This window comes from Heptranchias perlo, chromosome 20, assembly GCF_035084215.1.
Source record: "Heptranchias perlo isolate sHepPer1 chromosome 20, sHepPer1.hap1, whole genome shotgun sequence".
NCBI classification, from domain to species: Eukaryota; Metazoa; Chordata; class Chondrichthyes; order Hexanchiformes; family Hexanchidae; genus Heptranchias; species Heptranchias perlo.
Window position 1 is genome coordinate 6,837,881 of NC_090344.1, and position 15,109 is coordinate 6,852,989.

The 15,109-nt window shown below is 43.3% G+C and overlaps 3 non-coding genes across 3 annotated transcripts; 2 read left to right on the forward strand and 1 right to left on the reverse strand.

The window, feature by feature from the left end:
* Positions 1 to 2,766: 2,766 nt before the first annotated feature.
* On the forward strand, positions 2,767 to 2,840 carry trnat-ugu (transfer RNA threonine (anticodon UGU)). The gene has a single exon. It is a non-coding gene; the product is annotated as a tRNA-Thr (tRNA).
* A 3,348-nt stretch (positions 2,841 to 6,188) lies between these two features.
* Positions 6,189 to 6,270, forward strand: trnas-gcu (transfer RNA serine (anticodon GCU)). The gene has a single exon. It is a non-coding gene; the product is annotated as a tRNA-Ser (tRNA).
* A 5,005-nt stretch (positions 6,271 to 11,275) lies between these two features.
* On the reverse strand, positions 11,276 to 11,364 carry trnap-agg (transfer RNA proline (anticodon AGG)). Its single transcript is given in 2 exon segments — positions 11,276 to 11,311; positions 11,329 to 11,364. It is a non-coding gene; the product is annotated as a tRNA-Pro (tRNA).
* Positions 11,365 to 15,109: the final 3,745 nt, after the last annotated feature.

Consider the following 15,109-nt stretch of genomic DNA (forward strand, 5'->3'; position numbering starts at 1 on the left):
AATCGGAAACAGAAAGAGTTAATGTACAACACTTAATATCAACCACCAGTATTTCCCTCTTTCCGGCTTTTAAAACAATCTGTTTCACAGTTTGTCAAACCCAAAACAGCCTCTGGTATTTGCTGATCGAGAATTTCAGTGGAAATTGGGACCGTCACTTAGTATCGGAACAAATATCGCCGCTGAGGTTTCGGGGTTGTTACTGGTTTATTTATATCAGTGAGTGACTGGTTTTAAACTAGGTGAGGATCTAAACCTGAGGTAAGAGCCTGGGATAGACAACAGATTCTACAATATATCAAGTTAAATTACACTGATTCCACCAACACTGTACATCACATCCCTTAAACATTGTTACCTTTTACTATGTAAAACTGGTGTGGATGGAAATGGGAAATAACTGAAAAAAACCTTCATTGTATCCAACTTATTATTATTGTACAAACAATGTACAGCCTATCCCATAAAAAAGACTCAATGTAAAACCAGTCGCCAGTTCCAGAGCCGCTGTGCCGGTTATGTGATTTGCATCCGATTCTGACTGACTTAGTATCTGACGCGCTCCCGTCCACAGTAAACGGATGGTGCCGGATCCATAAGAGAAAAATGAGGACCGACCTCCGCATAACATGTCCTCATAATTTAACCATTTTAGCCCCGGTATCATTCTGGTCATTCAAGCTGCACCTCCTCTAAGGCCAATATATCTTTCCTGAGATGTGGTGCCCAGAGCTGAATGCAATACTTTAAATGGGGTCTCAGCATAGATTTCTGTCTGTAACATTCTTCCCCCCCCCCCTTTGAATACCAGCTTCCTTGAGATAACGGCCAACATCCCATGAGTTATTTAAATTAATTTTCCTACCATTCCACTGGCTTTTAGCGATTTCTGTGCTTGGACCCCTAAATCTCTCTGCTCCTCCACAGTTCCTAGCTTCTCACCTTTTAGAAAATACTCTGATCTGTCTTGCTTCAGTCCAATGTAGATGAACTCACACTTCTCCATATTGAAAGTTTGAACAGACTGGAACTCTTCTGTACAGAAAAGAGAAGGCTGAGGGGTGACCTGATATAGGACTTTAAGATTATGCAAGGGTTTGATAGGTTAGGCGTAGATAAAGTGTTTGCATTTGTGGAGGTGGGGACTCCAAATCATTGAGGCAATGGATATAAGGTATTCACTATTTAATTCAATATGGCATTCAAGAGGAACACATTCACCCAGAGAGTGGTTAGAATGTTCAATTCGCTCCAACAAGGAGTAGTTTAGGCGAATAGCATGGATTCGTTTACAGCGAAGCTAGAAAAACAAATGGAGGAGAAAGGAATCTAAGGGTTTGCTCATAGGGTTAGATTAAATGGGGATGGCGGAGGCTTGTTTGCAGCATAAACACCGGCATTGTCTCGTTGGGCCGAATTGCCTGTTTCCGTGATGTACTTTCCATGTAATTCTATGTTGCTCCATCTGCCACAGTTTTGCCAACTCTCTTAATTTATCAATTTCCCTTTGTAACTTTATGCTTCCATCTACACGACTCACTGCGACACCTATCTTGGTGTCAGCGACACACGTGGATACACGGCTCTCTATTCCTTCATCTATGTCATTTATATACCGGGACTCTGTCTCCCACCTTCTAACCAACTCCCTACCCATTTCATTAGGTTGTCTTAAATTCTACGCACTGTCATTGTCGTTAACAGTCTCTTATATGGTACCTTATCGAATACCTCTGGAAGTCAATATCATTTAACAACCATGGACACTCCATTAACTACCACGTTAGTTACATCTTCATAAAGTTTAACTAGTTTTGTTAGACTTGACTTACCCTTTACAAATCCATGCTGGTTCTCTCTGATCAATTTATGTTTATCCAAGTGCTCAATCTCTCTTTCTCTAATAACGGATACTGGCAACTTCCCCACAACGGATGTCAGACTAATGGGTCTATAATTTCCAACATCATCTCTGCTCCCCATCCCAAATAATGGAGTGACATTGAAATTGTTTCCATCAAAGGAACAATTCCTGAATCAAGAGAGTTTGAACGATCATGACTAAAGCATGTACAATTTCCTCACCTAGTCCTCTCAGTCCCTTGGGATGGTCACCATCAGGTCCTGGAGATTTGTCTATCTTTAATCGAATTATTTTCTCCATTGCCATTATTTTACTTATACTGAAACCCCTTGATTTATTTACAGTTTTCCTCATATCTCTGATATGTTAGCCTCATTTATTTCTGTGAAGAACGAAGCAAAGTAAATATTCAGCAACTCTACATTTCATGATTTTCAATTACAATATCACCTCCATCTGTCTTTAAGCGGCCCACATTACTCTAAGCCTCCCTTCTTTCACTTAATATACTGGTAAAAATCTTGACTGTTGTCCTCATTTTCCCTAACATGTTTATCTCCTTTTCCCTGTTTGGACCTCTTACGGTTTTTTATTTTCAGCACCAAAATAAACAATACTTTGCTGTAAAGTGCGTCTCAATAGTTCTTCACTTTCAGAGCGAGAATTGTCTAAACCGGTAATTTATTTAATGTAACAAACATAAGTACACATACTTATCCGTATATCAACGCATTGATGGAGACACAAAGATAAACAAAACGAGATATGGAGGCAGCATCGGGATGCACAGGTGAACGGACAAACCAAACAGACAAAGATGAAACGGTCTGAACCCCAAACAGACAGTGACGTATCGCTGATAGATATTAGTGAGAGGAGGTGGGGCTGAGCGATCATGAATGGGCGCTGTGGCTTAGTTGGTTAAAGCATCTGTCTTGTAAACAGGAGATCCTGGGTTCAACTCCCAGCAGTGCCTTGTGTAACTAATTATTTTTACCTAATTTGTGGAATTAAGCGACAAAATGGCACTTTGGAATTGGTATTTGTTCAGGTTTGAGGAGGAAACTGATATTGGATTGACTCTTCTAAAACGCCCTTTCAGTGTACAGTCAGACCTCTCATAGAATGTGTCAGCAACGGGTTAACTTAAAGACACGTTCTCGTTTTTGGGCTCGTTGAGGTCAGGGTATAATTCACGATTTGAGGTTCAAACCCGGAAGTAGTCCTAATTTGGACCGAGACTTGTGATCTTGACCTGCGGTGAAAATCTTTGCAAAGAGGAAAATGAAGTCCGCAGATCACTCCACCTGAATCTCCCGACCCCGATGAAATATATCCCAGGCTGTTAACAGAAGCAAGGAAGGAAATAACGGAGGCTCTGGTCATCATTTTCCAATCCTCCCTGGTTACAGGTGATATGCCGAAGGATTGGAGGACTGCTAAAGTTGTACTGTTGTATAAACAGGGAGAAAAGGATAGATCAAGTAATTACAGGCCAGTCAGCCTAACCTCGGTCAGGCTGAAGGTATTCTATTAAATCTACTCTGCACTTCCTCCACGGCCAATACACGGAGGAGAGGACTCTTGACTGACAAGCCTCAGCTCTATCAGGAGAGGGAGACTGACCCACGCTCTCTCTTGCTTCTGGGATGTACCACTTTTGAAAAAAGAAAGTGAATTTCTCTATATCCTGAAACGCTCTGACTCACTGCACGTGATTTGAAGTGTATTGTGGGACGCTGTGTGTCTCTGTACCTGTAAACTCTCTGACTCACAGCACGGATGTTTAATGTGTACTGTAGGATAGTATGTAAGTATCTCTGTATCTTTAAACTCTCTGTCTCTCTGCACAGGTATTGAAAGTGTATTTTAGGATGGTGTGTGTGTCTTTATACCTTTAAACTCTCTGTTTCACTGCACAACATTGACAGTGTATTGAAGGATGGTGTGAATGGGATGAGGGTCTGTGGGGCCAAGTGTAGCCGATTGGGAGCAGCGCCCGTTTGCGGGGTGAGTATTGCACGCTTGATTTTCTCTCTCCCTTCTATCTTTCTTTCTCTCTTTCTTTCTTTCACCTCCCTCTCTCCCATTCTTTCTTTCACTCTCTTTTCATTCCTCTTATTTCGTGCTTTTTCTTTCTGCCCCAGCACCTTTGTCTTTATCCTGTTTTTGTTCTCCATGTGTCTCTGCTGGATGATCCACAATTCAGACCTGCCGCTTCTTCCAGCTTTTCCTTCCTTCGACGATCATGGTCTATTTCATTGAGACTTTCCTGCGGCCTTGCCGAATCGAACATTCACTTTCACATTCTTCCGGCTTTAAGTTTGCTCTCCATCGACCGCTGTTTCTCGGGGGCACATGTCCCGTTCGCATCAATGTTCATTTGTGCCTTGAAACCAGTCGATACATTTCGATCTGCTCCAGAGACAAGCTCTAAGAAAGCAGGGCTGGCATTCGGAAGGACAGCGCATACTTTTCCGTGAAATTTCCATGGGGTATCTTGTGACACGGGGGATGTTAACTGAAGAACTGGGTTTTGTTTTCATGGTCGTTGGCGCTTTTCCCCGAACAGTTGATGTGCGGGAGAGACGGGCGGCGCGACATTGCTGCGAAAGACGGCTGAAATGTGCATTTTTGGCAATCTGGGCGGTGCAGGAAAGTCGGAAATGTTCCGCTTGATCTTAATAGGTCTGTGGAAATGTCCGATTGAAAAGGAATGAGGAGAAATGAAAAGAGCGGCAATGGTGAAAAGGTGTCGATTACAGGAGGTTGGCCGTGAGCGAAAGGTCCTTTGAAAGCTCGGCGTGGAGGAGATTTAGTTCGGAAACGGCAGACTTTAAGCGCGTGAGGAAAGTAAAGTGCGAGCTGCGTCCTTGGGTCAAATTGGGTGTTTTCAGGCAAACAGCCACTGTGAAATCACAAAAATGAAAACAGAAAATGCTGAGCAGGTCAGGCAGCACCTGTGGTGAAAGAACCAGAGGAAACGTTTCAGCTGTATGAGCTTTGTCATCCGAACTAAATGGCTTACCATGTGCGTGAATAACTGCGCTGTCTTAGATGCTGGTTTCCATCTCTGAATTATGAGGGTTCGAATCTCACTGCTGCCAGAATATGTGCACCCTTCCATTTTCGCCGCCTCACCAAAAACCCTTCTTTGATAAGAAGTGCTTTTCCGCATTGCTGGTTTAAACCTGTTTGCAAAATTCAGCAAAGTCTGGATTGCCACCCAACTGTTTCTTGGACGGAGGTGTTGGGACTTCAAGTGGTGATCGAGGTGAAGCATCAATCAATGTGCACAATGGCGCCCTGGTGAACCGAGTACCTCTTATAGTCAGTATAATATAAAAGATATGCACCATAATTATGAATTTCTTCTTTGCATCACACAAGGATTTATTATCAGGGAATGTACATGAGCAGGTCGATTTACGTCACGCTCCGGTCGCTTCGCATCGCCTCCCACAAATAGAATAGAATCATAGAAAGGTCACAGCACGAAAAGAGGCCATTCGGCACATCGAGTCCGTGCCGGCTCTCTGCAAGTGCAATCCAGACAGACCCACTCCCCCACCCTATCCCTGTAGACCTGTATTCTCTTTCGTTTCAAATACTTATCCAGTTCTTTATTGAACACCATGATTGAATCTGCCTCCACCACCCCCTCGGGCGGTGTATTCCAGACCCGAAACACTCGCTGTGTCGAAAAGTTTTTCCTCATGTCACCTTTGGTTCTTTTGCCAAACACCTTAAATCTATGTTCTCTGGTCCTTGAACCTTCCGCCAATTGGAACAGTTTCTCTCTATCTCCTCTGTCTCGATCCTTCATGATTTTGAATACCTCTATCAAATCTCCTCGGAACCGTCTCTGTTCCAAGCAGAACAACCCCAGCTTCTCAAATCTATTCATGAAACTTATACCCCTCATCCCTGGAATCATTACAGTAAATCTCTTCTGTGGGGATTCGTTAGTAACATCGCCGAATCCCCCACTATCAACATACTAGTGGTCACCATTAACCAGAAACATAACTGGACCAGCTACATAAATATTTTGGCGACAAGAGAAGGTCAGAGGCTGGATATTCTGCGCCAAGTGACTCACCTTCTAACTCCCTAAAGCTGTTCACCCATTTACAAGGCGCAAGTTGAGTGAGTTGGAATACTCATTTGATGGTCATGGACCTGAAACGTTAACTCTGTTTCGATGTCGAAAGATTCTGCCTGACCTGCTGAGGATATACACATTGACAGTTTTTGTTTCAGATTGGCAACAAAGCCAGAATTTTAATTTTGAATAAAGGGGGTTTCGCAAGTTTCCGCATGCGACGAGGTGGCCGAGAGGTTAAGGCGATGGACTGCTCATCCATTGTGCTCTGCACGCGTGGGTTCGAATCCCATCTTCGTCGTTATTGCGTTTAAGTTTTGTTTCTCCCATTCAGTCCACCCAGAAGGTCTGGTGAAAGTCCCATCCTTCTCGAAACGGCAGACGGAGGGTTTTGCATTGTTTGCTGAAATCAGCAACAGTTCCTTCCAGGAAGGTGTTGAGATTGTGAGATTGTGAGATCGTGAAATATCAGAGTGCACATTGGTGTCATTGTAAAATGAGTAAATCTTATGGTCAACGTAAGATAAACTTATGTCCCATAATTATGATTTATGTCCGGATCATTCCGTGTCTGTGTCTGTTTAAAAGGGATGTGCTGTAAGTCCCGGATCATTCTGTGTGCGTTTTACGCGATTTTCTTGATACCTTTTTCCTTCTGAACTGAAATGACGATCCTCTCTCGAGAAAAAGGTTCACCGCCTGCTTCGGGCAACTGGTCGGAAAAATAACAAAAACTGATGAGACCAAGTTCATTCTGCTAGGCTTCCATTCCAAGCTCCGCACTCTATCCCCCATTCAGACCCACCCCCGCCTGGACAGTATAATCTGCGATATTCATAAGGGAATGGAGAAGCAGAATATCACGGTTATAATTTTCTTGGTTGCTCAACACTGAATAGCTTCAATTGTAATGATTCAGAAGGTAATCATAGAATCATAGAATCTTACAGCACAGAAGGAGGCCATTCGGCCGTCGTGCCAGTGTCGGCTTTTTCGAAGACCTGTCCAAATTAGACCCACACCCCAGATTTTTCCCCATAACACTGCAAATTAGTCCTCTTCAATTATGTCCAATTGCCTTTTGAATGATCCCATGGAATCGGCTTCCACCACCCTTTCAGGAAGTGCGTTCCTGATCTTAACAACCCTCTGTGTGAAAAAAATTCTCCTCAATTCCCCTCTAGTTCTTTTCCCAATTATTTTAAATCTATGATCTCTGGTTACCAACCCACATGCCAGAGGAAACAGTTTCTCCCTCCTTGCTCTTTCAAAACCCCTCATTATTTTGAGTACCTCTATTAGGTCTCCCGTTAACCATCTCTGCTGCAAGGAGAACAATCCCAGCTTCTCCAATCTCTCCAAATAACTGAAGTCCCTCATTCCTGGTATCATCCAGGTCAACCTGCTCTGAATCCTCTTCAATCCCTTTTCATCCTAAAGTGTGGTGCCCAGATCTGTACAATATACTCCAGATGAGACCAAAACACTGATTTGTAAGGATTAGTATGATTTCCATTTTTTGTATTCAATGCCCCTATTGACAAAGCAAAGTATTCCATATGCTTTCTTAACCGCCTTATCAACTTGCCCTGTTTTCTGAATATGAACCCCCAGGTTCCTCTGCTCTTGGAACCCCCCATAAATTGTTCCATTTAGATTATACTGCCTCTCCATGTTCTTCTTCTAAAAGTGCATCACTTCACACTGATCGGCGTTAAATCTGTCACGTGACCGCCCATTTCACCAGTCTGTCCATGTCCTCCTGAAGTCTGCTATTATCTTGCTCACGATTTACTTCGTTGCCAAGTTCTGTATCATCCGCAAACTTCGAAATTGTATTCCCTATTCCCACATCCAAGACATTTATATATAACAAGAAAAGCAATAGTCCTAATACCGACCCCTGGGGGATTCCACTGCATATTTCTCCCCAGTCAGAAAAACATCCGTTCACCATTCCTCTCTGCCTCCTATCCCCCAGCCTATTACTTGCCCACGTTACCACCGGCCCTTTAATCCCACGTGCTTCTAGTTTTCGAATAAGTCTGAATTTCTAAAATGTGTCCTGAAAATAACTGTAACCCCGTAATTTTATTGTTAAACAATGAGAATACAGATATTAGGACCGGATGATAGATCGGGTTCATTCCCATTATCCGCAGGTGACGGGACCAGAGGAGGGGAAATCCCATCTCGGTTTATATTTTCCGAAAACGGAGACGGAAAATAGCAAAACTCAACCCGTCGAAATCCAACAATTGGACGAAGAACCGACAGCCTTTTCCCATCCCGGGTTTGCAGACCTGGCTGTTGAAGGAAGCCTGATAAGTCCATTAGGGATCAACAGCGAAAGTGAAGAAACGCAGACAGAGATAGATAGATGCATGCAAAGAAAAATAGTATAAATCTCCAATTCTGTGGTTGAGCAGAATTTAGTTGGCAGCTTAAAGGAAATTCGTCGCATGCCGTGAAATCTTAGACGTGTACATAGGGCTGGATTCTTACATTATTTCTGAAAAAAGTAAACGCTGCCTGGTAACGACAGCTCTTATTTATTTGACCATTTTAGAGTGGCGGTTTGAAGTGATTTCGAATCTCAGTGAATTTCAAGACCTTGCTTGACCCACTCGTTTGGTCACCCACAGGTAGCACGCGGTTGTAGACTGCGCAGGCTTATCACAGGAACTCTGCCAGACTGCATGTTCCAGACTTGTATCCAACGCTACACGTGCAGCCTGCAGCCGTGTGTGGATTGGTGGTTGAGTGCAGAACCCTCGCCTGGCGACGGGAAACCAGGGGTTTGGTTCCAGGCCAAAGCAGCTTCCTTTACCTTTTGTATCTGTACCCATGAAATCGCCTGAATTGGGATAAATTCATGTGCCGGCTTCAATCTGTACAACTTCTTGAAAGATTATCTTCATTTCGTCTACGTGTCTTTCGTGGACAAACCCTTTGCATTCTGTCCTCTGGTGTTCAAACATGCTCGGCTGGAGATAAGTCAAACCTGCCTTCTGCACTTACTTCAAAGATGTGAGAAGCCAATTGGTGGTTTTTGACGAAAAATGGGGACGCAAGGGGCTCATACCGGGATTTGAACCAGTGAAACTCCCTGAGCGAGAATCAGATCCAAAGTCCAACTGGTAACAGAGCCGTGCAGCCACTGTAAAATTTCGCTGCCACGCAGCCGATCCGCCATCCTTTCAGAACACCATGGCCATCCAAACTCGCTTTCTTGTAAGATATACGATGTCGAGCAATATCAGGTTCTAAACTAATTATTTCATATCAACAATATTAGTCTCTCTTTATCAAATTTGTTTTGAATGTACGACTTGTATTATCAAGTAACACTTTACAGAATGAATTACTCTGAAACGACATTGTCGTCTGTCTCGGCATCGTCATAGTTTACACTCCACCATAGGTACACTTTACTCAAATTGCTGCTTTCATTCACTATGAGAGCGAAGATCCATGAATGTGGAAACATTAGCTCCGAATTTATCAGTTGGGTTGCACCTTTCCTTTTCCTACTTCCTCAGTCTTTTTTTTCTTTACCCTTCTCTGCTATTTTTGCAGGTTAGATCAGCCATCGCCGTTCAAGGAAGCCTGAGAAGTCCATTGGGGACAACACAGAGAGACAGGAGACGGAGACGTGGAGAGATGGAGAGATGCAGGCAAAGAAAATAAAGAGTATAAATGTCAGGTTTTGCAAACTAGCAGAATTTAAGTTACATATTGGGAGAGATTCCTTCTTGGGTCTTGAAATCTTGCAAGAGAAGATTGGACACAAGTTAAAAGCACCGGCCTCGCTGGAGAATCTCTCATTCTGGGAGAGAGATAAATGCGGTCAATTAACTCCAATTAATCTATTTCAGCACTGAAGGGATCTTTCAACAGTAGCTCTGCGAGCAGAATTCAAACCTGGGCAGGAAAACCTCAATTGAATTTTGAGTCCAACGCTTTAAACACTCGGCCACCGCAGCTGTAAACGGCATGTTCGTTCAGATCGGATTCCAAATGGACACATGCTGCTGTTACAAACGCGCGCATTGATGGTGCTTGGGGTCGAATTCTTACTTGTTACGCTGGAGACCTTGGTTCGATTCCCGATACAATGCAGGATCATTCTGTAACAATGAGGAACTGAAGAACAAAAGTATACTATTTCGCCCCTCGAGCCTTATGCGCAATTCAGTGAGATCCTGGTTGACATGTAACCTAACTGCATATTATCGCCTTAGCCCCATGTCCCTTAATGCCTTTGGTCAACAAAAATCTATCAATTTCAGTTTTAAAATTAACAATTGAGCTCGCATCAACTGCCGTTTGTGGAAGAGAGTTCCAAACTTCTACCTCCCTTTGCTTGCAGAGGTGTTTCCCAACTTTACTCCTGAAAGTCCTGACCCTAATATTCAGGCTGCGTCCCCGAGTCCGAGACACGCTAACGGGCGGAAATCTTTTTTTTCTATTCACCCCATCAGTTCCCCTTAATATTTTGAAATGTTCGATCAAATCAGCACTTAATCTACTGAATTCGAGGCAAACGCGAGTTTACGTAATCTCTCCGCGTAATTTAAACTGTGGAGTCCAGGCAACATTCTGGTAAATAGACGCTGCACTCCCTTCATAGCCAATATATCCTTCCTAAGGTGCGTTGCCCAGAACTGAAGGCAATACTCCAGGTCTGGTCTCACCAGATCTTTGTATAACTGTATAATAATGCCTATCCCCTTGAATCTAGTCCTCTGGATATAAAGACCAACATTCCATTAACCTTTTTGATTATGTTTTGCACCTGTCCATGACATTTTAATGATGTGTGTTCATGGACCCCTAAGTCTTTTTTGGACCTCCACTGTTTCGAGCTTTTCACCATTTAGAAAGTACGCTGATTTATCCTTTTAGGTCCAAAGTGGATGACCTCACACTTGACGAAATTTATATCGATTTGCCACAATTTTACCCATTCATTTATTATATTAATGCCTCTCTGTAATTTTATGCTTTCATCTGCACTGCTCACAATGCTGCCCATCTTGGTGTCATCGGCAAACTTGGATATGTGGCTTTCTATCCCGTCATCTAATATCCGCCTGAATTGGGAAAAATCCAAATTCAGTTTCAATCTCCTCATCATCTTGAGACATTTTATTTGCTTCATGTGTATTGCGCCGACGAAACTTCGGCATTCAGTCCACAAGAGCTCAAACATCCTCTGGACATAATTCAGTTCTCCCAACAGCAAAACTGAAAAGATGAGAGAAACCAATTGGTGACTTTTCACTAAAAGGCGAAACACATGCGGGCTCGTCCGGGAATTGAACCCGGGACCTCTCGCATATCACTCAATGAAACTCCCTAAGCGAGAATCATACCCCTAGACCAACGAGCCGCTGTTACTTTAGTTGTGCAGCCAGTGTAAAAGTTGTTTGCGTCTCAGCCGATCGGCCATCCTTTCAGACCACTTCGATCCATTCAATATCGTTTTCTATTCGGGTGGACAGCAATATCAAGTTGTGCACCAACTATCTCCATTCACCAATATTAGTTTCCCTTTACCAAATTGCTTTCGAGTGCACGACTTGAGTTATCAAGTAAGACGTTTCAGAATTAGTTGCTCTTAAAATACATTGCTTGTGAGGATACTCAGAGTCGTGTCGATTTATGGCACGCTCTGTTCCCTTTGCATTGCACCCTTCACGTAGAATTGAATCACAGAAAGCTTACAGCACTGAAAGAGGCCATTCGCGCCATCGAGTCCGTGCTAGCTCTCTGCAAGAGCAATCCAGCTCGAATCACTCCCCCGCCTTTCCCCGAAGCCCTGCATTTTTTTCCCTTTCAAGTACTTATCCAGCTCCCCTTTGAAGGCCATGATTGAATCGGCCTCCATCACACCCTCGGGCAGTGCATTGAGATTCGAACCTCTCGCTGTGTAAAAAAGTTTTTCCTCATGTCACCTTTGGTTATTTTGCCAATCACTTTAAATCTATGTCCTCTGGTTCTTGACCCTTCCGCCAATGGGAACAGTTTGTCTCCATCTTCCATGCCTCGATCCTTCATGATTTTGAATACCTCTATCAAATCTCTACAAAACCGTCTCTGTTCCAAGGAGAACAACCTCAGATTCTCCGGTCTATTCACGTAAGTAAAGTCCCTTATCCCTGGAATTATGATAGTATTTTTTTTCTGCACCCCCTCGAAGGCCTTCACATCTTTCCTGAAGTGCGGTGTCCCGAACCCCACACAAAATTTCAGTTGTGTTCGAACCAGTGTGTTGTAAAGTTTCATCCTGATTTCTATACTTTTGTACTCTACACATCAATTTATAAAGCCCAGGATCCCGTATCCTTTTTAACCGCTTTCTCAACCTGCCCTGCCACATTCAACGATTTGTACACAAAAACCCCTCTTTGTTCCTCTACCGCTTTTACATTTGTGTCCTGGAGTTTATTTTGCCTCTCCTCGTTTTTCCGACCGAAATGTATCACTTCGCATTTTTTTTGCGTTAAATTTCATCTGCCCCGTCTCCGCCCAAGCCACCAGCCTGTCTATATCCTTTGAAGTCCATCACTATCCTTATCATTGTTTACTACTGTTCCAAGTTTTGTTTCATCTGCAAATTTTGAAATTGTGCTCTGCGCACTCAAGTCCAAGTCATTAATATGTATCAAGAAAATCAGTGGTTCCAGCACTGATCCCTGGGGAACGCCACTGTACACCTCTCGTCATTTCGAAAAACAACAGTTCACCAGTAATCTCTGTTTCCTTCTGTTCGTCAATTCTGCATTTATGTTGTTTCTGCCCCGTTTATTCCATGGGCCGCAATCTTGATGATAAGCCCACCATGTGGAACTTTATCAAACACCTTTTGAAAGTCCACATACACCACATCAACTAAATGGCCCTCATCTATCCTCTCTGTTACCTCACCAAAAAACTCTAACAGGTCAGTTAACCACGATTTGCCTTTAACAAATCCGTGCTGCCTTTCCCTAATCAATCCACCCTCGTCCAAGTGGCTGTTAATTCTGTCCCGGGTTATCGTTTCGAAACGTTTCCCCACCACTGAGGTTAAACTGACTGGCCGATAGTTGCTGGGTTTAATCGTACACCCTTTTTTGGACAAGGGTGTAACCTTTGCAATTTTCCAGTCCTCTGGCACCACATACATATCTAAGGATGTTGGTAGATTATGGCCAGTACCTCTGCAATTTGCACCCTTACTTCCCTCAGCAACCTAGCATGCATCCCATCCGGACGTGGTGGCTTATCTACTTTAAGTACAGCCAGCCGTTCAAGTGCCTCTTCTTTATCAATTTTTAGACCATCCAGTATCTCAACGATAACTTCCTTTGCTGAGACTCTGTCTTCTTGGTAAAGACAGATACAAAGTACTCATTTGGTACCAAGGCCACCCCCTCTGCCTCCATGAGTAGATCTCCTTTATCGTGCCGAATCGGCCTCACCCCTCCTCTTACTACCCGTTTACTGTTTGCATGCCTGTCGAAGTCTTTTGGATTCCCTTTTATGTTGGCCGTCAGTCAATAGTCATATTTCTCTTTGCCTCTCATTTCCTTTTTCACTTCCCCTCTGAACTCCCTAAATTCTGCCTGGTGAATTAACGCATAAAAAAGTTAGCATTTCTTTCAGCCGGAAACAGAAAGTTACTGGTTGATCAATGGCGATTTGAACAAGTATTCGTCTTTTTCACAGAGTTTAATGAGTTTTGCGAAATTAATACAGTGAACTAATACAGTAAAGTTGAATTCCTGATCGGGAACCGCCTCAGACGGCTCATTACTGCCCATCCCTGGGAAACAAGATACCAGCGAAACTTTGACAACACATCTCAGGTCCCCCAACAAAGTCACAGCTTGCCAGCTGTTCCGAAATTTCGAGCCTGGACAGGGAGTTAAACGCTGGACCTTCAGCTCACTGCCCACTTTGAAATTCTGATACTCTACCGACTGAGCTACCTAGGCTCGATACTACATAAGCTCCCATCGTACATATTCATGGGAGATCTCTGAATTATCCCTGCAGCCGTCGAACGAGGGTGAGGTCCGTTTGATAAAATTCTCAGGAACATGTTGAGGAGAATCCTTTTTCCTGTTGAACAAGATGTAAGAAACATGGACAGTGAACTCGTGAGTTTACAATTCTTCTTGTTTGTGCGAAATGTCTTGTCATTCGTTAGCAGCAATTAAAAATAACACTTTACCCAGAGGCTCAAAGGCTGAACTTGTCCCACACGGGAGTTGGAAAAGGCCTCCCGACCTTTCAGCGTATTAACATCTGTAAGCTGAATAATTTCACCCGTGACACAGTGAAACCAGGCAGAATATTTCTCTTCCAAATTTTCCCAACACGAAACTTGCAACCGATGAATATCGGCTGAAAGAAAAGAAGAATTGTTTTTTGGTTGTTTACATTTAAAGATCTCGTACCGGCCCCTTTGCCATATGAGCTGCCGCTAAAAGCCACCTCTCCCCCTATGAACAAGTAAACTGGCACTTGCTATTGAAAGACGGTAGGCCAGAGGAACCCAAATGCCCACATGGGAAAACTAAGAAGTCGATTGTTGACCTCCATACGTTTGTCCCACAAGGGCGTATTGTAAAAACGACTGGTTGTTAACAAGATGCGTTATTGAAGATACCATTTGTACCTTGAACTCCGATCAAAATGTTCGGAGTAAAAGGTTTGATTGTTTTAGAAGACGCTCGAACTCACAACCTGGTCATTTCTGGAGCCCATACTGCCATAAATAAGTAACGCACGCTTAACAATTGTGCAACACGAGAGCAGCGAACAACCGACAGCATCAGCGCTCCTGCCAAACAGCTTTATTTTCGGTCTCTCTATTATCACTTCGAGATCTTTCTCAAAAAGAAGCCTCCAATCAAGATGCGCTTCGTTAAATAACAATTCCTAAATCAAGAGAGTTTTGATCGATCATGACTAAAGCATGTACAATTTCCTCACCTGTTCCTTTTAATCCCTGGGGTGGAAACCATCAGGTCCTGGAGATTTGTCTATCTTTCGGCTCCTCATTTTCTCCATTGTCATCATTTTACTTGTACTGAATCCCCTTGATTTATTAACAGTTTTCCTCGTGTCTCTGGTATGTTAGCCTC